Genomic DNA, 24759 nt, shown 5'->3' on the forward strand with positions numbered 1-24759 from the left:
CCATCTGCCATGACCATAGAACCTGTGGGTCTCTGCAGCCCGCAGAAGAACCAATACCTGGGCTTGTATCTACTTTGGCTGTCTCTGGGACCCCGCTGAGGCGTGTGTAAGGGCAAGCCCACTGACGACCTCTCCATTCTTTTTTGGAGACTCATAGCCTTATAAACTCATTTGTCCTACCATTTCCCCCTTTTATTCAAGGTCAAAAAGCATTTATTACATGTAGGCTGAGATATTCTGCTGGTCTGAATTGACCCTTTTATTTAAGGTCGTTTTCTAGTTACATCATCAGCTGGTACTTGGCAGTAATCCCTTGGTGCCAGGGAGGCTCAACCCTGGAAGTCATGTCCCACGTTGGGAAGGTAATGCATTTACATGCTGTTTGGCTTAGACAGTGACCATATTTGAGCAACATGGAGGCTCTCAGGAAGTAACTCTTGGCACCCTACCACTCTACACCTAGTTCTTATTTCAGGCGCACAGGCTCACAAGCATAGTCATTAGTATCAAGGGCTCATTGTTGGAGCATCCTTCTTTATTGGTCTTAGCCATTGTACTTGGGGAATTGTTGCTGTTCCATTGGGGAATGTGATAGAGCTCCCCTGACTAGGAACTCAGCACTCCCTCAGTTGTCATTTTTAACTGTAACCACTATAAAAACATCCAAATATTTTTATGTACCCTGTATAAATGCCCTGGAGAACTCCCTCCCAACCATGTGCCCCCTCTCAGTAACACACCACACCAGTATTCCTTCCCTGCCATAGTCGAACCTCTCTGTGGTCCCAAACTTCTTCAAAAATGAAGCCTAATATATTGACAGGTTCCATTAATAGTAAAATGGAATATAGTGATGGGTTTAAAGGTTAGATATGGAATACATACTAATTTAGAAAAATTAAAGTAAAAAATAAATTGGGGTATCAAAAAATTTAAAAATGAAAAAGCTCTGTTTTTGATGTTTTGCCTTTTATTACAGCAATAAGTGTTGCCCTGTACAGTGGCAAGGCAATTTTTTCCATTTCTTCTTCAATGTCCACATCCTTTTTCTTTATATTTCCTAATTAGTAAGTTTGTCTTCACAAAAGTTTTAGATCACATTAATTGATATATATGATATTATGGTACTCCCACATATCCAACATCAAGCACTTTGTCCCTTCCCCAAAAATGATCTTTTTACATTTTCACGTTATATTTGCTGCAACTGATGTACAGATATTGAGACAACAGTTTTCAAACATGGTTACACTAGGGTTTACATTATGGTTTATATTTTAGACTACACAGTTTTCTAAATTTTTAGTTATCTTATGTTTTACTTTATGGTTTACACTTTAGCCTGTAGTCTTTTATACATTTTTAGTATAATTTAACATGTCCTATATCTATCTTTGCATAATCTTGAGGTACACTTCCACTGCCCCACAGTTACACTGATTCCATCTATTCAATACCTCTTTCCCCTCCCCTCAGGGCCCACAGTGACTATCAATCTTCATTACTTGAAGGAGCATATACAGAGATACCTGCAACAATGTTGAGGGTTGACATGCTCGACTGCCCTAACCCATTGGGAGCCACCAATTCTGTCGAGAGATACAATTTCCTCCATTTGAGAGCATCAGTCCTCCCCAGGATGTGGATATACCTTCACTCTCATTGTATGGGCCTCCATCCAATGGTATAACCCACTATGACAAAATGAGCACTCACACACTCCCTAGATGCCTGCCCTGTGTCAGATTCTCCCCTTTAAGGATCTTAAATAGGTAACCTTCCTTATTATATTTTTGAAAAACTTTTCTCAACATTATACTCTCAACAACATACCTGACAATCTCCTATGTTGAAATGTTCCCCCAACCCTCCCCCCAATTTCTTTGGCCATCTTACCCATCCTCCCATTCCTAGGCCCCCTCAGGCCACAAAGCCCCACCCAAAGGTATATATCTATGCCCCCATTTTATCCTTTCCCTGTACAAATACTTACCTCCAGCTTATCATAGATTTCACTCAGGTAGGTGTCAGCTCGCTACCTTCCTCTACCCTCCAAATTCCTTTAAGCCTATCATCCGGTCTCTAGCTCTCTGAGGCAGCTTGGTTTACTTATTTCATATCAGTGAGGTCATGTATTCATGACCTTCAATGCCTCAGTTGCTTCACTCAACAAAAGGTTCTCAAGATTCATCCATGTTATCACATGTTCGTACTGTATTTGTTCTTATACCTGAGTAGTATTCCATTGTATTTATATACCACATTTTATTTATCCATTCATCTGGTGATGGGCATTTGTGTTGGTTCCAACTTTTGACAATAGTGAATAGTGCTGCTATGAACACTAGTGTGCATATATCAGTTTGTGTCCTTGTTTTCAGTTCTACGGGGTATATACCCAGCAGTGGAATTGCTGGGTCATATGGCAAATCTATAGCTAGTTTTTTGAGAAACCGCCAAACTGTCTTCCAGAATGGCTGGATCCTTCTGCATTTCCACCAGCAGTGGGTGAGCGTTCCCATTCCTCCACATCCTCTCCAGCACTTATAGTCTTCTGTTTTTTTCATAGCTGCCAATCTTATGGGAGTAAGATGGTATCTCATTGTAGTTTTGATTTGCATTTCCCTAATAGCTAGTGATTTTGCGCATCTTTTCATGTGATTTTAGCCATTTGTATTTCTTCTTTGCAGAAGTGTCTGTTTAAATCTTTTTCCCATTTTTAAATGGGTTGTCTGTCTTTTTATTTTCAAGGGCCACTTCATATTACAAGGTCCTGTAAATGGCTCCCTACATTGCTTTCCAAAGTCTTTATGGTTCTGGCTCTTAAATTTAGGTCTTTGATCCATCCTGAGTTGATTTTTGTATAAGGTGTGAGTTGGTAATCCTCTTTCATTCTTTTATATAGGGATATGCAGTTCTCCAGGCACCATTTGTTGAAGAGGCCATTCTCTCACAGCTGAGTGGGTTTGGTGGCCTTGTCGAATATTATATGACTGTATATATGAGGATCTATATTAGAACTCTCAACTCAGTTCCATTGGTCAGTGTGTCTACCTTTGTGCCAATACCATGCTATATTCACTAGTTCTCTGTGTATAAGTTTTTTACATCTTTAAATTTATTCCTAGGTATTTGATTTTTTTATTGACTATTGTAAATGGTATTTGTTTCTTGATTTCCTCCTGAGCTTTCTCATTATTGGTGTACAGAAATGCTACTGATTTTTCCACATTGATCTTATAACCTGCGACTTAACTCATTTATGAGTTCCAAAAGCTTTCTTTTAGACTTCTCAGGGTTTTCTATGTATAGGATCATGTCATCTGCAAATAAAGAAATTTTAACTTCTTCTTTTCCAATTTGGATGCCTTTTATATCTGGTTCTTGCCTCAGTGCTCAAGCAAGTACTTCTAAGACAATGTTAAATAGAAGGAGTGATAGTGGGCATACTTGTCTTGTCCCTGATCTCAGAGGGAAAGATTTTAGGATTTCACCATTGTAAATGATGTTAGTTGTGGGTTTTTCATATATACCCTTTATCATGTTCAGAAAATTTCCTTCTATCCCAATCTTTTGAGGTGTTTTAATCAAGAAAGGGTGCTGTATTTTGTCTAATGCTTTTTCTACATCTACAGATATGATCATGTAATTTTTTTCCTTCAATCTATTTATATGGTGTATTACATTAATTGATTTTCTTATGTTGAATCATCCTTGCATACCAGGAATGAATCCCACTTAGTCATGTTGTATAATTCGTTTAATGTGTTGTTGAATATGAATAGCAAGTATTTTGTTCAGGATTTTCACATCTAGGTTCATTAGAGAGTTTGAGCTGTAATTTTCCTTTCTAGTGGTATCTTTGTTTGGCTTTGGTACTAGGGTAATGTTGGCATCATAGAATGAGTTAGGCAATGTTCCTTCTGTTTACATTTTTTGGAAGAGTTTCAGCAAGATTGGTGTTAGTTCTTTGTGGAATGTTTTGTAGAATTTATCTGTAAAGCCATCTGGCCAAGGACTCTTCTTAGTTGGGAGTTTTTTTGTTTTGTTTTTTGTTTTTAAAGATTTATTTACTTATTTATTTCTCTCCCCTTCCCGCCCCCCCCCCACCCACCCCGGTTGTCTGTTCTCTGTGTCTATTTGCTGTACCTTCTTCTTTGTCTGCTTCTGTTGTTGTCAGCGGCATGGGAATCTGTGTTTCTTTTTTTGCGTGATCTTGTGTGTCAGCTCTCCATGTGTGCGGCGCCATTCCTGGGCAGGCTGCACTTTCTTTTGTGCTGGGCGGCTCTCCTCATGGGGCGCACTCCTTGTGCATGGGGATCCCCTACACGGGGGACACCCCTGCGTGGCACGGCACTCCTTGCGCGCATCAACAATGCACATGGGCCAGCTCCACACGGGTCAAGGAGGCCCAAGTTTTGATAGACGGACACCCTAACTACTGGGCCAAGTCCGCTTCCAGAGTTGGGAGGTTTTTAATGACTGATTCTATCTCTTTACTTGTGATTGGTTTGTTGAGATCATCCATTTCTTCTTTCTTCAATGTAGGCTGCTTATATGTTTCTAGGAATTTGTCCATTTCCTTTAAATTGTCCTTCTTGTTGGAATACAGTTTTTCAAAGTATCCTCTTACGATAAGTCTTTATTTCTGTGGGGTCAATGGTGATATCTCCTTTCTCATTTCTTAAAATGTGTATTTGCATCTTCTCTCTTTTTTCCTTTGTTACTCTAGCTAAAGGTTTGTCAATTTTATTGATCTTCTCAAAGAACCAGCTCATGGTTTTGTTTATTTTTTCAAGTGCTTTCTTATTTTTTATTTCATTTAGTTCTGCTCTTATCTTTGTTCTTTCTTTCTTTCTTCTTCCTTTGGGGTTAGTTTGTGGTTTTTTACTAATTCCTCCAAGTGTGCAGTTAGTCCTTCAATTTTAGCTCTTTCTTCTTTTTAGATATATGAATTTATGGCTATAAATTTCCCTCTCAGTACTGCTTTTGCAGCATTCCATAAGTTTTGATATGTTGTGTTATCATTTTCATTAGTTTCAAGATAGTTATTGATTTCTTTTGAGATTTCCTCCTTGACCCACTGTTTTTCTGGGAGTGTGTTGTTTAATTTCAATATCTTGTTGCTAAATCTGGGTCTCTGGCCCTTGCAGATTTCCAGCTTCATTCCACTGTGGTCACAGAAATTATTTTGTATAATTTCAATCTTTCTGAATTCATTGAGACTTTCTTTGTGGCCTAGCATGTGGTCTATGTTGGAGAATGATCCATGTGCACTTGAGAAGAATGTATATCCTGCTGTATTTGGGTGTACTGTTCTGTATATTACTAGTAGGTCCAGCTCCTCTAATATACTGTTCAAATTTTTTTTTATTGATTCTCGAGATTTTCTGTCCAAAGTTGATAGTGTTGTATTAAAGTTGCCACTTTAATACATAGTTGCCACTGTAATTGTAGAGGCAACTATTTTTTCACTTAATTTTTCCAGTGTTTATTTCACATATTTGGAGGTACCCTTGTTAGGAGCATAAATGTTTATGACTGTTCATTCCTCTTAAAAATTATCCCTTTTACTAATATGTAGTGTCCATCTTTGTCTCTCACAGTTATTTTGCATTTAAAGCCTATTTGGTCTGATATTAATATAACTACTCCTGACCTCTTTTGGTTATTGTTTGCTTGTAAGATTGTTTTCCAGCCATTCACTTTCAACCTCCTTGAATCCCTGGGTCTAAGATGTGTTTCTTGTAGACAGTATATAGATGAGTCATATTTCCTTATCCAATCTTCCAGTCTGAGTCTTTTGACAGGTGAACTTAATCCACTGACATTCATTGTTATTGCTTTAAAGGAATTATTTATATTAGTATATTTTCTTTGGATTTGTGTTTGTCATATTTTGTTTGATTTTTTTCTTTTTGTCTTTTTAGTTGCTCTTACACTCTGCTCCAACTCTGCTTCTCCTGTTTTTTTCTTTCTTCCTGCAGAACTCCCTTTAGTATTTCTTGAAGGGCAAGATTCTTATTGTCATACTCCCTTAGTTTCTGTTTATCTGTGAATATTCTGAACTCTTCAACATTTTTGAATGCTAGCTTAGCTGGATAGAGTATTCTTGGTTGGAAATTTTTTTCTTTTAGTACCTTGACGATGTCATACCACTGCCTTCTTGCCTCCATGGTTTCAGATAAGAAATCAGCAATTAATCTTATGGAGCCTCCTTTGTATGTAATGGTTCTCTTTTCTCTTGCTGCTTTTAGCATTTTCTCTTTGTCTTGAGCATTGGATAATTTGACAGGTATATGTCTTACGGTAGGCCTGTTGGGATTTATGCTGTTTGGGATGCTTTGTGCTTCCTGGGCATGTACATCTATCTCCCTCAGTAGATTTTTGAAGTTTTCTGTCATTATTTCCTCCAACACTCCTTCTGTCCCCTTTCCCTTCTCTTCTCCTTCTGGGATGCTTATAATACATATGTTTGTGCATTTTGCATTATCATTCAGGTCCCTAAGTCCCAAATGGATTTTCTCTATCTTTTTATCAATCAGTTCTACTATCAGTTTGATTTCAGATGTACTGTCTTCCACATCAGTAATTCTTTCCTCTGCCTCTTCTTATCTGCTGTTATTTGCTGAGAGTATATTTTTGATTTCTTGAATTGTGCTGTTCATCACCATCATATTCATTATCTTTTTGTGTATGATTGCAATTTCTTCTGTATTCTCTCCAAGTGTTTTCTTCATTTTCTTAATCTCTTCCTTCACTTCATCAAATTGGTTGCTAATATATGTTTTAAGAGTTTTAATTAGTTGTTTGATGTTCTGCTCCTCTTCCTGGTTTTTAGTTTGTTCATTGGATTGGGTCATGTTTTCCTGATTATTAGTTTGGTTTGTAGTTTTTTTGTTGCTGTCTGGTCATCATTTTATCTTGAAGGGTTTAATCAGTTCCTTCGGTTCTTTGTCTAGTTTTGGGGATTAATTCATTGTTGTTTTTGTGCACATGTTATGTCGTCTCTTTGTCACTTTGTTCTTATTATTCTATTTTCTTGTTGCTGGCTAAGTTCACTTGAAGGAAAATATTAAGGCCAGAGAAAGCAAAATGAGGAAGGAAAGAAAATGTATAATAGTAGTATTGATAGTAAATGTTAACTGAGGAATCATGTGAGATCTAGGAGAATGGATATTAGACTCACGTAAGCTGTGTAGAGTTATAACAGTAAGTAAAGTAGAATACCTATAATGAGACAATCAACTGCATATGGGGAGGAATATAGTATGAATTAAAAGGCCAGTGTTTTCAGGAGAGAGGGAAAGAGAAAAGAAAGACAATAACATAAAGAGTGAATAAAAGACAGAAAACAGAACAAAGTTACTAGAAATAAAAAGTCAGAAAATTTGGGGGCCAAACAGAGAGGTGGAATGTAAGAGAAACAATAAATGATGGAGTATAGAAAGATGTAAAGGAAAGGGGATAGTGTTGGTGGCCAAAATCAACACACACAGAAAAGAGGAAATGAAGGATAAGGAAACACAACAAATGTGAAGTGCTCCCTGCAGCACCTAATATAAAAAATAAATAAATAAAAAAGAAGAGAAAGGAAGAAAAAGAAAAGAGGTGGGAACAAAAATAAGGGGGGAAAGAAAGCAAGAAAAAGAAAAAGAGAACAAAGGAAAGAAGAGAAAAGAAAAAGGGCCTTGGGGGGATAAAGAGGAAGAAAAAAAAGTGACAAACCAACAACAACAACAAAAAAGTTTCAAGCAAGGAATCCTCTTTGCAGTTAAATAAAATGCTTAGGAATCTGACATTTGCCCTTTCTCCCTTCCTCACTTCCCTCTCTCCCAGGGCAGCAGGAAAGCTGTGTGAGGGGTCTGGTAGGAGACCAACTCAACACAGAAGACAATGACTCTTTATTTCCAGCGAGAGAGCACCTACACCTCACCAGAAACCCCAAATATGCTATTGGAAGCTTGGAAAGTACGTCCTACACTCCCTCTCCCTTAGGTATGCTAGGGGAGGGCTAACTGATTTTCTGACTCCACCTTCTCCCAGACGGAGTTTCCTATCCCAGGGCGTTTAGGTAAATTGGGCTTTCTCAGCAGATTCGCCTCTCCTTTCTTCCCAGGTTCTCCCCAAGCCAGCTGGTATGCATCTCCAAGCTCAAAAAAAAAAAGGAGGGGGGGGTGGGAACCAGAAAATTGAACCTGTGCTCGCCTGGACCCTTTGCGTCACCCACCAAATCTCTCGCACTCACAGAGTCAGCCCAAAACCAGAGGGCTAGGGTAATCACGGACCTCAGGGAGCACTGGATTCAGGAATGGGAAGCCCGGGATATTGCAGACTCAAGGTATGTCAGTCTGTGGAGTGTGGGCTATGGGGGCTTAGGGGACACAGACCTGGAAAGCACACATCTGGGAAACACAGGGCTTGGAAATGCCGCCGCACAACTAAAGTTTTCAGGGAATGCTGCAGCCGCCAGCCCTAGAAGGAAGGGTCCTGTCTCCCCGCAACTTCTGACCTCCAAAACCCAAAATTCTACCTCTAGGAAGCACCACTTCTGTCAGTGTCTCTCCAAATCGACATCCAGACACCTCCTGCCCTGCAAGCCCCCAAAACAGCCCACTCTGGCAGGACTCCAACCCTACTCAACTGCTTCTTTGCATTATCAACAGAAATGCTCTGGATATGAATTCTCATCCTTATGGATGTATCTACCACTTTGATACAACTATACTTCTGGCTCTAAAAAAAAAAAATCATCCTGACATTATTTACCAAGTTGTGTGAGTCTGTTTATTTTCACATTCATATCCCTCAACCTCCTCAGCCCAGGTGCCCTTCTACCCCATCTTGAACTTTCCAATGCAAAACTTTGTATGTGGTTTAACAAAATCCTACTGAGACAGTCTAGTTTAGGAATAGGAAAGGTCTAAGACCTGGCAGAAAAAACATGGCCTCAAAACGTGTGGCTCTGGAACCCTGACTGGAAACCCCTGAGGGAAAGACTGCCATCAAGGAGGCTGCCAGAAGGACCCCATGAGAACCCTATCTGGAACAAAACCTCATTCACGGTCAAGGAAAAGCCCCGAATAGCCTCAAAGGGCCTCATCATTGGGCCCCCTGGGGAGCGGATGGGTGGGGTAATCAATCAGAACAGCCAACAGCTGGGGTCCCTCCCCCAAACTTTAGCAAGGGGAGGAATAATTAATAGCTTAAAAGGTAACCACAAGGCCAAATCTTGCTCTGTGCCTAAGGGAGCCCACATCAAATCTCAAGACACGTATTTCTGTCTCTCTCCCATTTCTCAGCAAACTCTGTTCTTTCCTCCCATTTCTCAATTGTTGTACAACATAGCAATGAACCTAAAGAAATCCAACACTTCCCCAGCTTCGCTTCTAGTTCTCTTCATGGCTCTTGGTTTTTAGATGACAATCAAAAGACAAAACATGGAGAAAAGTCACTACTCCAACAATCATTCTAAGTCTTTTATGATATACTTTAAATATTGCAAAGCAAAATGCAATCAGGCTGTTGAAAATATGTCATTTGCCTTAGTCCAAGCACTCTCCATTTCTTTTATGGAAAAGAAATGTATGTTTGGTGATAAGAAAAATTAATCATTTGCTTTGGGATAAGCCTGTCTGGATTCAAATCCTGTCTTCACACTAACTAGCTACGTGACCTTGGGCATGCTAAATGCTTTCCTCATCTGTTAAATGGGGATAATAATAGTGCCTATCTCATAGGATTCCTGTAAGGATGAAATATTCATTTCTATGACAGGTATCTATGTGCTTGAGAGATAAAAAATAAATAAGAGTTCCTATGAAGTTGGGAGGTCAGTCTGAAGGTTACCCTTATGCAGGTCTCAGCCAGATATCACAAACTGCCAAGTAGGCAAAGCATCAAGTTACAACTTTCCTCACAACCTAAGGACACCAAGACACCATAAACAAACCACAAGATAAAAAAACTCTGTGCTGTGAATCAGAAATATTGCTTAGTTTCTCATCTAACCTAAAAAGACAATTAGATTACCCCCAAATAGCCACCAACCCCAATTTGTCTAATCATCTTTTCCTTTAAAAATGCTTGCTTGGAAATGCCATTTTGAAGAAGGGCTGCGGTGGTCCTTGGCTGGGCTCCTTTGCTGGGCAAGGCAGAATAGACAGACACACAGAACTAGGCTAGGAAGGAAAAGAGGATTTATTAACCCACAGGAGATCGGACATGTACAATCTCAAATCAGCCTCCCTGAACTGCAGAAATTCTAATATTTTATACCATCGGAGTGCTAGTGAATAACAGGGCACAGCTGGGCGTAGGTTTCTTCATTAATAAAGTTAAAGGTTTTTTGAACATGGTGAGGGGAGTACCAAACCAGGGTGAGTTACCAAGTTCCATTATCATTATCTGATAATGATCATTATCATTATCAGAGATCAAGGTTCTGGGATAGGAAAGTAAAGAGTAGAGGTCAGTTACAAGGTTTTCCATACGATATTAAACAAGAGGGTGGAGTGGTCACAATGGCAAGCATACACAAGGGTGAGCCCAGCTCTGAAATAACCATAAACAATGCTAAATTCAGCCTAGCACAGCAGTTCTTAACCCGGAGTTCAGGGGATCCGTGAGCTGAATTGAAAAAAATCAAGTTATTATCTTTGTTTTCTCTGATCTCTAACTGAAATCTAGCATTTCCTTTGCTTACGAATGTATGCAGTAAATTACAGGAATATTCATTTCATATCACATTACAGTTGTTGCATTATCTCGGAAAATCACTTATGCACATCCATACTTCAAAATTACGATAGTTGTTAGACCCAACACTAGTTGAGAGTCAATACTATCTGCCACTACATTCTGAGAAGGGGTCCATGATTTTCACCTGATCTGGCAAAGGGGTCCCTGGAACAAAAAGGTTAAGAACTCCTGGTCTAGAATTACCATTACAAAAGTAAGTATACACAAGGGAGACCCTAAGTTTGGGTGACCATAAATGGGCGAAACCTGTTTAGAATGACTACCATAATAGCAGATCTAGACTAAATTCATTCAGTTCAGAGATTTCAGATATTAACCTTTGGCTATTCTATAATTTACCAGAAGTAGAAAGGCATCCATATAATGATTTAGTCATTGTAATTACTGGTTAATTCTTAATCCTAGGTTAAAAAGATTTAGTATAATGCCTCAATATTTAAGTTATACTTCGTTTTTCTAGTACTTCAATTTGGGTTGTTACCTAAACCTCAAATAAATGCCTTTATTGCCTCATAGCTTAGTTTGTTATTTCTAGGATGATATATTCAACACAATTGTATATATGTTTAAATGAATTACTGACACTGGTTTACTCTACTGATTCTTTGATATGTGGGGCTTGGTATATTTGTGATTCAAATCTCATGTGAAATATCAGTATGGGTAATATTGCATATATAAGACTTTTTCTTTGAAACTGAACAGGCTGGTCAAAGACCAGATGTTGGTATATCCCCTGGATTGGTGAGTTTGTCTGTTTTTTATTATTATTACTGGAATACTGAAAATGCTCTAATAATGATTGAAGTGATGAATATACAACTGTGATTATACCAAATACCACGATTGTACACTTTAGATGGATTGCATGCTTTATTATTATGTATCAATAAAACTGATTTTTTAAAAAGGTATGTAGAAGGTATTTAAAATTCAAAAAGATTGGGTAGAAAAAGCATAATAGAAAGTAAGTGGATATGTAATCAAACACATAAAGAACACAAGGCCCTAATCATTTCATATCTTGAACCAAAAAAGAAAGCAAATCTAAGAAAACAAAACTATCTGCTATGTAGGTATTATATCAGGGTCATATTAATAATCAAGACTTGCACCCTGGAAGGCAGGATTGAATTCTCCAAAACAACATATGTGAACACATGTACACATGTGTTATCATATTATATAGATATAATATATAGATATTGTATTCCATATTTCACATTATAATCTTCAGGAGTATGCTCACTAATACTGACATGTCAATACTTCTATGCCTGCTTGGTTTTGATAAATGTATATGCACATGACAGAAAAGTTTCAGAATTATAACCCCACACCTCTGTGAAAAGCAAACCTACTCACTAGAGTTAAATGTTTACTCTTTTATAAGGTCAAATTTATACACAACGAAATGCAAAGTCTTAAATGTACAATTTGATGACTTTTGATAAATGTATATACCTGTGTGACTCATATCCCTTTCAAGGTACATTTCAAGAACACTTCTATCACTACAGAAAGTTCCCTTGTACTTTTTCATTCAGAAAACTGCATCAGGAGGTAAAGAATGTTTTCTTTACACCTGTGGCAGTCTGATATTATTTATGAATTCCAAAAAAGAGATATTATGTTTGTAAACTGGTCTGTTCCTCTGGCATGATACCCCTTTGACTGTATTAAATTCAGAGGTTTCACTTTTACTTTATTAAATCAAGATTAGGGCTTTGATTCGAACACATCATTAGGGTATGCAGGATTGAATTCTTGTCCCCTTGGTGGGCTGACTGAAAACATACTCTCACACAGAAAAGAATACACACAGAAAAGAACAACATAGAGGAATGGAGATAGCTCCATACACAGGCAGAGGCCTGGGAAAAGAGATGAGGCTGACAGTTTGCAGCTGATCTTGTGAAGAGTCCAGAGCAGCTGAGCCCAGAAAGAAACAAGTCTCAGAGAGAGACAGTCTTATGCCAGTCTGCAGCTGAGTCTGGAAGAAGCTGGGGCCATGGAGCCTTAAGAGGAAGAAGGAAGGCTTGACCCTCGCAGACATCGCCCACCATCTTGCTTCAACATACAGCAAAGATGTGGGGTAAGACAGTACCTCTTATGATACCTTGAATTGGACTCTTTAGGGCCTTGTGAATGTAAGCTTCTACCCCAAATAAATACCCTTTATAAAGCCAACAGATTTCTGGGGCTCTGCATCAGCACCCCTTAGGTTGACTAATACACCACCATATTAGTTTTTCTTGTCCTAGAACTTCATATAAATTGGAACATAGTAGGTACTCTTATGTCTGGCTACTTTTGTCAGGCTCTTTGTGGGATTAATCTTTGTAGTTGCAAGCTCTATAGTTCATTTCCTTTTTATTGTTGAGTAGTATTCTATTACATGAATATACCACAATTTGTTTATCATTTCTCCTATTGACGGACATGATTAATTTGCAGTATGTTAGCTACAATGAATAAAACTTCTATAAACATTCAAAAAAAAAAGCAATCTGATAAGAAAGAAAGGAAAGGAAGGTATTATCCACATTACTGTTCCTCTAAACTCTATTCTTTTCTAATGTAGTTTAGTTTTAGTTTGGTCACTTGTGGAATTATACCTAGATGAAGTTACTATGACATTTACTTTATACCCAAAGCTCTCATGACTACTAATCTGTGGCCTATGAAGAATCACCTATTATCGAAATACTTTATTATTGAATCTCAGTGCAGACATTCCATCACATTAGAGCTCTGACTCAATCTCTGATACATAACATAGCAGAAATCTTGGGACAATGCTTCTGCCTCTAAATGTCCAGGAGTTTAGAGAGAGTCATGAACCACAAAATTAATAATCTTATTTCAAGTATATCTGAAGATGTTAGGGTGTTGCTATTCCTAGAATATGCAAAAAAGATTTAAGAGGAAGGCTGTGAAGGACTTATTCATTACATTATATGACTACAAATTTTTAATCAAGTGTCCTAGGGCAATCTCATTCAACAGTAATGTGGGATGGCAGTATTTCATGTGTAATGGATAATATCTTTATCATATTTCTATTTATAAACAATAGTACTTAAAATGGGATTTTTTTCATTATCTATAAAAATATAAGATGTACTCATTTTAAAGAACAAAGAAAAATACACACTGGTTTTGATCTTCAAATGTTAAGTCAAAAGTCGTTCAGGGGAGTAATATGGCTCAAGTGGTTGAGTGCCTGCTTCCCTCATGGGAGGTCCCTGGTTCAGCTCCCAGTGCTTCCCAAACAACAACAAAAACAAAACAACAAGGAAAACAAATGAAAAAAACAACTCAGGGGAGCCAATGTGGCTCAGTGGTTGAGTGACAGCTTCCCACCTACAAGGTCCCAGGCTCAATTCCCAGCCCTGGTACCTCAAAAAAAGGGAAGACCAAATTCATGACCTGAAAAGAGAAATGAAGTCATATCAGTCAGTCTTGGGCTAAAAAGGAAAGAAGGCTCCTGAAGGTTAAGGATTAGTAAACAACAGGATATTTAAATGTTAAGAAAGGTAGTAGGGGCCCTCTACCTATTTTACTGTATTTCCATTACATAAAGAAAACCTGGAGATATTTCTGATTCTAGGATTGGGGCAGGAAATACACAAGATGAGCCTGAAGCATCTTACAATTCAGAAAGGAAAAAAGTGCAAAAAATTCCACCTTGACAGGAGTATATCAAAGAAGCACAGCAACCAACTAAAAGAGCTTTAGCCAAGAACAATGGCCAAAGTGGAAACAAGGTTAACAAAATTAAACTTGTATTGGAATATAACCCCAAATCTAAGGTAAGTGTCCATTAGTACATAATGATATAAGGAAATGATTGAAATAAAATAAAGGGGAAAAGAGACAAATTTTCCAATCACAAGAATTCTAAATAAATCCCAAATAAATAACTCCACCTTGAAGGAGGGAAAGCAAAGTTTTACAGTAGAGAATCCTAACCAACACTACTTCAGCCAGGTGATCAAGGTCAACACTGACAATCATAAATCACGTTGACAGTGAATAACCTTGATATGGTGAAAATGGGTATCTCTGTTGTCGTTCTCCCAAAAAACCCATAACCCAGTCTAATCATGAGAAGATAATTATACAAATTCCAGTAGAGTGGCATGATACAGTATGTCTGAGCAGTACTCCTCAAAATTGCCAGTCATCAAAAACAAGGAAAGTCTGTGAAACTGTCACAGACACGAAGAACCTAAAGAGACAGGACAACTTAATGTGTTAACAAGCCAAGGAAAAGTTACTATACCAGAACGCAAAAAAAAAATCAAGATTTTCTTTTAATTCAAAAAGTACAATAGGACAATAGAATAGCAAATCAAGAAAAAGTTGTTTTTTTTTTAAATCACTGAAAAAATGAAAACTATTCAAATATTAAACACAGGTAAATCCTATTCACATATCTAAATCAACAATTTTGAAAATGCAGTCACTTAGGAATAAGAGGCTTATATATATTTTTTTCTTTTATTAGAAAAAAGAAATCAGGACAATGATATTTAATATAAAGATGAACACTGAGCCTTCCGTAGTAAAAGGTCATGGGTTATCTATTATGAGATCTCCTAAGGAATAAGTGTGAGTTCAGTTCATTAGCAAGGCAATCTCATTCCCTTCACTTTTATTCACTTAGAGCATGTTAGGATGACTGCAGTTTACCTGAGCTTCATAAAATAAAATTATATATTATTTAGTTTTACATAATCTTCACAAAATGGCTAAGTGGGTGAAAAATATTCTTGCAAAGAAAATACCTATAGAAGATTCTGCAAAATTAAAGCAAATGCAGAAATGAGCCATTCTCTAACCTTCTAGAACCAGCTTTTAATAAGGTTAAAATACAATCTAAGGGACAGTCAGCAATATGGTGGCAGATTAAGGAGCTCCTAGAATCAGCTCCTGCTACAGGGCAGTTAGTAATCACCCAGAACTATCTAAAGCACCTGTTTGGGGACTCCAGGAGACCAGAAGAACATCCTGCAACATTCTTGAAAGAACGAATGGAAGAGACTAACCATCTGCAGAGAAGATTCGTAAGTAGAGCGCCCCACGCCCTGGAGGTCGGTGCCCATTCTCCACTAGCAGCACAAGCCTCCTTGGTAGCTATTCCACAGCTGGAATTGGAAGCTCCACTTGCAAAAACACGGGAGGAAGAGACGGTTGGGCACCAACTTAAGCTACTGATTAGTAAATTTGGCAGGCTAAAGTATAATCCTAAGAACAGCTAAAGTTTGAACCTGTCCAAGTCAGAAAGAGGCCATTAGCTGCTATTTTAACTCCATACCTGGCACAAGGAGAAACAGGCAGACTAAAAATCACAGTTCTGGTAGGGATGGGCTTCTTTCCATCCAGATTAGATTGTAGCTCTAGCATAAGCGCAGTCCCATCTCTGGCAGGGAAGAAGCTGGGAGACCTGAACCACCTTTCCAGAAAAATACAGGCCATGCCATGGAGACTGATGATCATCCTACTCTGGCAGTACAAGTCACTTTAGGAGCTATTCTGTGGCTGGAAGTGGAAGCTCCATTTCCCAAAAACAGGGGACAAAGAAACGGTTGGTCACCAATTTCAGCTACTGATTTGTAAATTTGGCTGGCTAAAAAATAACCCTAAGAACAGCTAAAGTTTGAACCTGTCCAAGTCAGAAAGAAGCCAGTGGCTCCCTCTAGGAGGGAGGAAGCTGATGGGCCCTGCACCAGCCTCTCCAGGTAACTACAGGTACATTTGTCTAGCACAGACTGAATAGGTGGAAGTCTACCAGGGCAACTGCGGTCATATTGAACCTGCACAGCATAGACTGCTGTCCATACCTGAAGCTTCATCCCCACGACAGGCAGGAAAGAAAGAGGCAGGAGTCTTCATCGGTCTCTGTGCAACAACAGTCTAGGCCTGCATGATTTGGATTCTTACATAAGGTGGTAGCTCTGTCTCTACCCCGGGCAAAGGAGGAAGCTAGGAGAAGCTTCACTGGACTCTGGGGCAATGTGGGCAGCTTAAGCCTCCACAGCTTACAGCACCAACTACATCCTTGGCTCCTACTAAACAACCAGCAAGGGAGAAAGGGCAAGAAAGTCCTAAAGAGAGAAACTGCACCCAGAATAAACACATCTAAATAATAACCTAGATGCCAAGACACCAAAAAAAAGATTACATTCCATACCAAGAGACAGGAAGATATGGCCCAGTTAAAGGAACAAGATAAACCTCAGATGAAATAAGGAGTTAAATAACTAGTCAAAGATGTTCAAACAAATCTCCTTAACAAATTCAATGAGATGGCTCAAGAGATTAAGGATATTAAGAAGATACTGGATGAGCACAAAGAAGAATTTGAAAGCATACATAGAATAATAGCAGATCTTATGGGATTGAAAGGCACAATAAATGAAATTAAAAATACACTGGAATCATATAATAGCAGATTTAAGGAGGCAGAAGAAAGGATTGCTGAGCTTGAAGAAATGGCATCTGAAAACATACAAAAGAAAAGATGAAGAATGGAAAAAATTGAACAAGGTCTCAGGAAAATAAACAACAGCAAGAGATGTGCAAACATACATCTCATGGGTATCCCAGAAGGAGCAGAGAAGGGAAAAGAGAAAGAAGGAATATTTGAAGAAATAATGGTAGAAAATGTCCCAACCCTACTGAAGGACATAAATATCCATGTCCAAGAAGCACAACATACTCCCATCTGAATAAATCCAAATAGACCAACTCCAAGACATATACTAGGCAGGATATCAAATGCCAAAACAATGAGCGAATTCTGAGAACAGCAAGAGAAAAGCAATATATAATATATAAAGGATACCCAATAAGATTAAGTGCCGATGTCTCATCAGAAACCATGGAGACAAGAAGACAGTAGTATGATATATTTAAGATACTACAAGAGAAAAACTTTCAGCCAAGAATCTTATATCCAGCAAGACTGTCTTTCAAAAATGAGGGCAAGTTTAGAATATTCACAGATAAACAAAAACCAAGAATTTATAAACAAGAGACCGGCTTTACAGGAAATACTAAAGAGTGTCCTACAGCCTGAAAAGAAAAACACAGGAGAGAGAAGCTTGGAAGAGAGTATAGAAATGAAGATTATATTAGTAAAAGTGTCAAAAGAGTAGTGAAAATAAAATACAACACAAAAAAAACAAATATTTAGGAATAAACTTAACCAACAATGAAAAGCACTTATATTCAGAAAACTACAACTCACTGTTACAAGAAATTTAAAAGACATAAATAATTTGAAGAACACTTCACGCTCATGCTCACAGGTTGGAAGACTAAATATCACTTAAGATGTCAATTCTACTCAAATTTCATATACAGATTAAATGCAATCCCAATAAAAATTCCACCAGCATTTTTTAAATAAATAGAAAGCATGATTATCAAATTTATTTGGAAGGGGAAGGGGTCCCGAATAGCCAAAAACATCTTAAAAAAGAAAAGTGAAGTTGGAGGACTCTCACTTTTGGACTTCAAGTTATATTACCTAGCTATAGTGGTAAAATAGCATGGTACTGGCATAGAGACAGACACATAGAACAATGGAACCAGACTGATGGTTCAGACTCTCACATCTATGGTCAAGTGATTTTTGACTAGCCTGTCAAATCCACCCAACTCAGGCAGAACAATCCATTAAACAAATGGTGCTGAGAGAACTGGATATTCATAACCAAAAGAAGGAAAGAAGACCCCTATCTCACACCTTGTACAAAAATTAACTCAAAATGGATCAAAAATCTAAATATATAAGCAAGAACAATAAAGCTTCTAGAAGAAAATGCAGGAAAATATCTTCAAGGCCTGGTGGTAGGTGGTAGTTCTTTTTTTTAAAAAAAAAAGATTTATTTATTTATTTATTTATTTATTTCTCTCCCCTCCCCCACGACCCCCCGCCCCAGTTGTCTGTTCTCTGTGTCTATTTGCTGCGTCGTCTTCTTTGTTTGCTTTTGTTGTTGTCAGCTGCATGGGAATCTGTGTTTCTTTTTGTTGCATCATCTTGTTGTGTCAGCTCTCCGTGTGGGCGGCACCATTCTTAGGCAGGCTGCACTTTCTTTAGCGCTGGGCGGCTCTCCTTATGGGGTGCACTCCTTGCGCGTGGGGCTCCTCTACGTGGGGAAACCCCTGCATGGCATGGCACTCCTTGTGCACATCAGCACTGCACATGGGCCAGCTCCACACGGGTCAAGGGGACCCGGGGTTTGAACTGCGGACCGCCTACATGGTAGATGGACGCCCTAACCACTGGGCCAAGTCCGCTTCCTGGTGGTAATTCTTAAAGGAGATAAGAAGAGGACTACTGATGTTTAATGTATATAGAAGTTTTAATTAACTTTACGATAAATGTGTGGAAATGGATAGAGTTGGTGGTAACACATTATAGTGAATAACAGCTGGTTTATAAATGGAAATGTGGCTGAAAAGGGTAGTCTAGGGATGTAAATGCCAATTGACAGAAAGCTAGAGAATAATCTAGGGACTGAATAACATAGTAAACCCAGGGGTGGATGAGAATTGTGGTTGATGGTACAACTACAAGAGTCCTTTGTAAGCTAGAGTTGATATACATCACTATTGCAGGGTGCTGGTAATGTGGAGAAGCATGGGAAAAAATACAACTGGAGTGACTTATGGACTGTAGTTAACAGTAATAACATAATATTCACGCATCTATGCCAAAGATACTGTGTTGATGATGGAGGAGTATGGAAAAAGTGTGCCAAATGTACAGTATCAAGCTGGTAATAATATGACATTATCTCCTAATCTGTAACAAATGTTCTGCCATGGTGTGGTGGTAAAAGGGTGTTGTATGAGAATTCTGCACATGTGCATGATTGTTTTGTTAAGTTTACAACTTCTGTCATAAAAATATATTTAAAAAATAATAATAGGGTGGTTTGGGGGGAAATACACCAAATGAAAGATAAGGACTATGGTTAGTAGTAAGATTTTAATGATATTCTTTCATAATTTGTAACAAACGTCTCAGAACAATGCAAGATGTTGGTGGTGGGTTGATGTACGGAACCCCTGTATGACGTTATGCATGTTTGCTTTGTAAGTTCACAACTTTCACTATATATGTATGTTCATGTATAAATGATATAATAGTAATAATAGTAATAGGGTGGACTGGGGGAAAAATACAAATTTAAGATACTTTGGTTGGCAGTAATATTTTTTTTAAGATTTATTGATTCCCCCTTCTCCTCCCCCTCCCCCTGCCCTGCTGTTTTTGCTGTCTGTGTCCATTCACTGTGTGATCTTCTGTATCTATTTCTCTTTTTGTCTTCTCTTCTCATTTTTTTTCTCTTCTAGGATTCACTGGGATTTGATCCTGGGGACCTCTGATGTGGAGAGAGGCTTCCTGTCAGCTATGCCACATCAGTCCCTAGTAGCAATATTTTGAGGATGCTCTTTAATCATTAGTTAAAAATGTTACACAAAAATGCACAGTACTGGTGGTAGGGTGAGGTATGAGAGCCCTATATGAGGTTATGTATGGTTGTTTTGTAAGTTCACAACTATTACTATACACTTATTGTTTATGTATGTCTATGTATGAGTGATACACTTCAATAAAGTTAAAAAATATAATCTAAACCTTTAATAAGAACTTAGGGAAAAAAAAAAAAGAAAGATATGAATTTTGAATTGGCATCAATTATCACAAATGATAAATCTACCCCTAAATATATGGATTGAAGGATGGATCTCAACCTCCACATGCAATAAAATCACAGATTTTTTTTAAAAAACACATACAGAAACCAAGCTCCTCCCCTAGAGGCTATACCCACATCATGTTTTTTTTAAAAGCACCTTAAGAGATTCCAATGGGTAATCAAAATTGAGAACCAATGGTACAGTACTTTGAGGTATTAGCACAATTAAACTATAATTAAATATAATTAGCAATATATTTTAAATACTAATGATTTTATCTCACCCTTTTTAATTGCTGTTTTGCAAATATTTTATATATAGACACACATAACAGTAAATTTTTTATAAATAAATACATATTGGCTGCTTTTTTTAAACTTATGGTATGAGATTAAAAAAAGATTGAAAACTGGTACTCTAAATGAATATACTTTAAAACACAACATACAACAGAAGAAATATTACTATAATTCAATAACAATTGATCAAAGGTTTATGTACTCTATTAAAAAAAACTGGAACCTAGATAAAATCAGTATTAATCAAAACATGTGATGTCAGTATATATAGTAGCTATTTTGTCAGAGGAATGAAGATGATTGTTATCTCTCCTTCCTAAAAACATATTTCAATCAAACAATGAAAACTCTAGAGCACTGAGTTTCATTTTCATATGGTAGAAATTTAAGACCAGGATTTTTTTAAAAGAGTACAGAGGGAAATCAAAACTGTGAAACCAACTCATTCTTTAAGGAAATAAATTGCATGTGGACAAAGCAGAACTACTAAAAAGCTTTGAAAAAACATTCCATACCAAAACTTATTAAAATAACTGAATTACCAAGACTAAATGGTACTGGTAAATTATATATTAAAAAGTGCTTTAGAGAATGTAAACAAGAGTAGAAATAAACAGGTACTTTCCTTAGAAATCTCTCTTGACCCCCACCACAGTTCTCCCTGTGTAGCAACAAATAGCATATAATAATAAATGGTGTCCTCTTTCACTTAAAAAGTATCCTAGTTTGCACAATAAATTATATGGTCTCTCTACCCTGTATCATCTTCAGCTTCTACCCACCATTCCCCTGTTTCACTCTTCTGCAAAACTCATTTCAGTGAGGGTTTCTCCCTCCACATCATGGAAGTAACTCTTGTCAGAATCACCAGTGACCTCCTATTGTAAAATTTAGAAGATAATTTTCAGTTTTCATCTTGCCCAACGCATCCCAGTGACATGAGAGTAGATCATCACTTTCTTTTTCAGTCATGTTCTGTCCTCTGACTTCTTGCAAACCATTCTATTAGTTCTCCTGACTGGCCACTACCTCTCCATCTCCTTTACTCATTACTCCTCATCTGCACAGAAGTCCTCAATAAACAATGGTTGAATGAATGTTGAGCATTCCTAGCTTGTAGGAGCTAGGCATCAGTCCTTGGTCTTTTTTCTCAATCTATACTCTCCCTAAGTCATCCTCTCCAGTCTCAAGGCTTCAAATACCATGTATAATGACATCCATACTCAGGTCTCCACCTGGGGCTCTCCCACTCCACACCCATTTATCTAAATGCTTATTCAACAACTGCACCTGGATATTGAACAGACATCTCAAACTCAGTATGTCCAAAATTAAACTCCTGATTATCCCTTTTCCATTCAAACCTGCTACTTGCAGTCCTACCCATCCCAGGACCACATCTACCACTAATATCCTATTTCACATAGCCACTTTTCTTCTCTAGATTTTATATGTCCATCTAATTAGTCTTCCTGCTTCCACTCTTGCCTCTCTTATACTGTATTCTTCACACAGCAGTCAGGATGATTCTATTAAAGTATAGCCAGATAGAGGCATTTTTCTGTTCAAAAGCCTCCACTGGCTCTCCTTGTCACAGTAAAAGTCAAATTTCTAATAAATCACCTGCAAGGCCCTACATGATCTCGCAGCCCTCCCTGCCTTATGTTACCACCCAACCCCTTGCAATCTCTCTCTCTCTCTCTCTCTCTCACTCACACACATACCCTACTACAGCAACTCTGGCCTCCTTACTTTTCCTCGAACATATCAAACACAATCCCACACTGAGGTATTTGCACTTGCAGAGTCTCAAAGTGAGTAACCACCTTATTCTCTTTCACAGCATCCTTCAGATCTCTGCTCAAATGTTAATTACCATAGAATTTCCTTGGTCATCTTATATAAAACAGAAACATCCCCAATGCATGCTACCACACAATCTTAACCTGTTTTTTTTTCCCCAATGACCTCATCAGCAATTATTCATTCATTATTTTCTCTGTCTGCTTCCCCACACTAGAACATAAGATCCTATTTAGGGCAAGGCATTTTCCATTCATCCACTCCTCTATCTTCAGTACCTACAATAACAACACACACATAGTAAGCACTCTATATCCTTTGAGCAGCTCTTCCAGTTGACAATAAATTGACCTTGGCTACTTTCTCTAATAATCAAGTGGCTCCATATAGTTTGTCTATGGCCTATGTCTTGGTTTCTTGTCCAGCACAGTTCCTCCCAGAATAAAATCACTCGCTTCCTAAAACTCAATGGCCATTTTTAGGACCTAGAGCCCTGCGTACTCTTAAATGAGCAGTATACCAAATGTATCAGGAAGGATACAAGAAAAGACAACAAAAACAAAATCGTCTGGCCTTCAAACTATGGGGTGATTTGATTATAGCTTAAGAAAAATCTAGTAACACTGGCAATGGGCCACAGAAGTACAACTCAATTTAATTACTTAGAGTTAGAAAATACTTTGAGAATAGATTAAACCTTTTCAAGCTAGATATTCATTGTTACTACCTATCCAGGGAAGAAAGAAACCCATGAATATATACCATTGAGCCCTAAAAACCAAAAACGGGCATTATCTGGTTATTGTCTATAAATAGATTCTTAAAGTTTTAAATTGATTTCTATCTAAAAGCATTACTTCCCATGATGCAGCTGTAAAACATCTATATGATCATGGGTTAAGTTTGGTAAACCTAATATTATAAAGTCTATGCTTCTAAAAGCAAAATGCCCTGATAAAGTCTCATAAGAATCTTTTTTACTAGGAATGCATACTGTTAAGCATCCACTTTGTAGCAGAGTGGTGGATAAAGCCTTTTGAACAAAAGGCTATACCAAGAAATGATTTGTCTTTACCCATAGCAAAGGTTAACCATATTCTTGTTCCCAGTAAGCACATTCTTGCTATAACCCAAATGAATGAAGCTTAATTCTTTATCATGGCACACTGACACCTATGGAGTTGCTGACAGAGTTTAAAACTGCCCCATCAACTATCCCCTGCCCTGCTGACCTAGGCCACAATAAACTGTGTTTCCTGTCAGTCAAGAAAATCAATCACTGCCTAGAAAACTATAGATGTAATGCCATAACCCTAAGGGTTCATCATAAAGTACTAAAAAATTATAGTTCATCACATTGGTTTTGACATGTTGACAGTTGGGCTCACAATAGTCTTCACTTGAAAAATCTGTTCAACACATTTCCTAAAGGCAGAATCCATAAGTTTGGCACATTCTTCTACAACAAACAGAGGGCCTAACTTTTATCTTTAGGCTACTCCTGAAACTTTAAACCCTTTCAAATCACCTCAAAAAGGACAGAATTCCTTTCACTGGCTAGTAGTGGGAAGAGGAGCAACTAGGCTCAACATGCCAGCAAATACTCCCTTTCTGATGCCTCAGCTAGACCTTTTAAGGTTGGGTGTGGTAAGAACTGTTTTGAGTATGAGTGGGCTTCAAAGTCTACATAAACAATACTATGAATAAATAATGATTGTATAAAAACTTCCTGTTAAGAAGCACTAAAAAAAAAAAAAGATTACCACAAGAATCTTACTGATATTTAAAACAAAAATCCATAATTTAAGCTAAAAATTGGATCATATTCAAAAACAAACTGATGTTCTCTGAGACCTATAGAGTTTGAGGAGAAAACAACTGATGTTAACCCGGAGTTTTAGTTCAGTAAGCACTTTCAACTGCCCCCTTTTATTGATATTGATTAGAGGTCACCACCACATGATCAAAGTACTTCTCAATGACATGTCTTTTTGTTGTTCACTTTTTTAAAGAGGTAATAAATTACACAGATTTCAATTCAAAACAATTGCACATCATGAACTAATAATTCTTTGACTAGACAGATACTGTTTACTGTATCCTTCACACTAGAAGACACCTTACTAAATCCATGTTCAGTGTGTCAGTTTGAATTTTGTGACTCCCAGAAGAT

General features: G+C 37.7%; 1 protein-coding gene across 4 annotated transcripts in view; it reads right to left on the reverse strand.

Annotated features, from left to right (window-relative positions):
- Window positions 1–24759, reverse strand: part of TPK1 (thiamin pyrophosphokinase 1) — a 293158-nt gene that overhangs the window by 235974 nt on the left and 32425 nt on the right. The window lies entirely within an intron of this gene.

This window comes from Dasypus novemcinctus, chromosome 5 (assembly GCF_030445035.2).
Source record: "Dasypus novemcinctus isolate mDasNov1 chromosome 5, mDasNov1.1.hap2, whole genome shotgun sequence".
Classification (NCBI taxonomy): domain Eukaryota; kingdom Metazoa; phylum Chordata; class Mammalia; order Cingulata; family Dasypodidae; genus Dasypus; species Dasypus novemcinctus.